The sequence below is a fragment of the Bos javanicus genome, chromosome 17 (assembly GCF_032452875.1).
Source record: "Bos javanicus breed banteng chromosome 17, ARS-OSU_banteng_1.0, whole genome shotgun sequence".
Classification (NCBI taxonomy): domain Eukaryota; kingdom Metazoa; phylum Chordata; class Mammalia; order Artiodactyla; family Bovidae; genus Bos; species Bos javanicus.
The window spans coordinates 56,701,455-56,704,204 of NC_083884.1; positions in this window are offsets into that span (position 1 = coordinate 56,701,455).

Here is a 2,750-nt window from a genome sequence, read left to right on the forward strand (position 1 = left end):
ATATTTTCTTCTCTGGGCCTCAGTCACCTAATCTGCAAATATGTGGGGAAGGGGTGACATTCACAGGTCGCTAATGGCTCTTGAATATTCATAACAGCTTTTTAAATGGAGGGTTTATGGTGGACTAAACACTTAACATCAGTCGTCTCATTCACTCCCCACAAGAATCCTATCAAGTGAGCACTATTACGATATTTTACAAATGAGGAAACTGAGGCTCAGAGAGGTTAACTTGTTCCAGGAGACACAGCTAAGTGTTGGGTCGGGATGAAAACTCAGCAGTGGCCACAGGACTGGAAAAGGTCAGTTTTCATTCCAATCCCAAAGAAAGGCAATGCCAAAGAATGCTCAAACTACCGCACAATTGCACTCATCTCACACGCTAGTAAAGTATTGCTCAAAATTCTCCAAGCCAGGCTTCAGCAGTACGTGAACCGTGAAATTCCAGATGTTCAAGCTGGTTTTAGAAAAGGCAGAGGAACCAAAGATCAAATTGCCAATATCTGCTGGATCATGAAAAAAGCAAGAGAGTTCCAGAAAAACATCTATTGCTGCTTTATTGACTATGCCAAAGCCTTTGAATGTGTGGATCACAATAAACTATGGAAAATTCTTCAAGAGATGGGAATACCAGACCACCTGACCTGCCTCTTGAGAAATCTGTATGCAGGTCAGGAAGCAACAGTTAGAACTGGACATGGAACAATAGACTGGTTCCAAATAGGAAAAGGAGTACATCGAGGCTGTATATTGTCACCCTGCTTATTTAACTTATATGCAGAGTACATCATGGGAAACGCTGGGCTGGAAGAAGCACAAGCTGGAATCAAGATTGCCAGGAGAAATATCAATAACCTCAGATATGCAGATGACACCACCCTTATGGCAGAAAGTGAAGAGGAACTAAAAAGCCTCTTGATGAAGGTAAAAGAAGAAAGTGAAAAAGTTGGCTTACAACTCAACATTCAGAAAATGAAGATCATGGCAACTGGTCCCATCACTTCATGGGAAATAGATGGGATAACAGTGGAAACAGTGTCAGACTTTATTTTTTTGGGCTCCAAAATGACTGCAGATAGTGACTGCAGCCATGAAATTAAAAGATGCTTACCCCTTGGAAGGAAAGTTATGACCAATCTAGATAGCATATTCAAAAGCAGAGACATTACTTTGCCAACAAAGGTCCGTCTAGTCAAGGCTATGGTTTTTCCTGTGGTCATGTATGGATGTGAGAGTTGGACTGTGAAGAAGGCTGAGCACCGAAGAATTGATGCTTTTGAACTGTGGTGTTGGAGAAGGCTCTTGAGAGTCCCTTGGACTGCAAGGAGATCCAACCGGTCCATTCTGAAGGAGATCAGCCCTGGGATTTCTTTGGAAGGAATGATGCTAAAGCTGAAACTCCAGTACTTTGGCCACTTCATTCGAAGAGTTGACTCATTGGCAAAGACTCTGATGCTGGGAGGAATTGGGGGCAGGAGGAGAAGGGGACGACAGAGGATGAGATGGCTGGATGGCATCACTGACTCGATGGAAGTGAGTCTGAGTGAACTCTGGGAGTTGGTGATGGACAGGGAGGCCTGGCGTGCTGCGATTCATGGGGTCGCAAAGAGTCGGACACGACTGAGCGACTGAACTGAACTGGAGTGGGGCTTACCCTCTCATCCATTCTGTTTTAGGTTTCTTACCAGCACTCTTAAAGGTTTAGGCTGTTTTCAACCTTATAGTTTGGAGGAAGATTGTTTATCCAGGGTCACTCACCATTAGCTCTGCACTTTCAAATATCTTTCTGATGGCCGGCTTGCTGTCCCCACTCTGGGCTGTCTTGCCCTAGGACTGGAATCATGTGTGGGACTCTTGTCGAATTGACTTTGATTGGTATAGTTTCAGGAGGGCCAGGGTTGGGGGCAGACGTGGAGTGGCCGCAGGACTTGATCCTGACGAGACTTTGCAGGAGCTTTACTGACAACTGTTAATCCTGGCGAAAAGCCAGAACTCATCTGCCTTGAGCGCCTCTCGGCCTCCACTCCGATTCTCCCCAGCTGAAGTCTGTAGAGACAGCCAGGCCTGGGCCTCAGAGGCTGAAGCCAAGGTGAACTCTGTCCCCCTGATCCCTCTCTACAAAGCCAGGTACAGCAGGCAGCCAGCCAGACGTCCCTCAGCACCTGCCACTTGCTGCGAGAATAAAAGGAATAAAAGTTCCCTTCGAGCCTGGGGGGAGTTCCAGTGTTGCTCAGGGTGCAGGGGTCCCCCTCCACTCATGTTTCCTGAGGTTTGACCTTTTGTACTGAAACTCTTAAAAATGGGCATGCCCTTGCTGAGCAAAGGCTCATTGCATACATAAATACATTTGCATGGAAACAGAATGAAAGTTTAATCACTGAAAAGTGGTTGTTTTTGCATGGTGGATTTTCAAGGATATATGCTTTAAAATTAATATACAATTTTGGAGCAGTTTTAGATTTACTGAAAAAATTAAGTGGAAAGTACAGAATTCCCACAAGCCTCTAAGTTTGGGGTAATTTGTGATGCAGCAATAAGTAAGACATGATACAAACAGGGATCCTGTCTCCTCGTCCCATTCACGTCTCCTCCTCACTTGACTTCCTCTCTATTTCCCAACTTGTGGTCTTAGGCTAGTTTCTTGGTCTCCCAAAATCTCAGTTTCTTCATCTATACCATGGAAATCAGTAATTCCTAATTCATAAGGTTGCCATGGGGAATGGATGAAGAAGTCAGCAAAGCCCTTATCA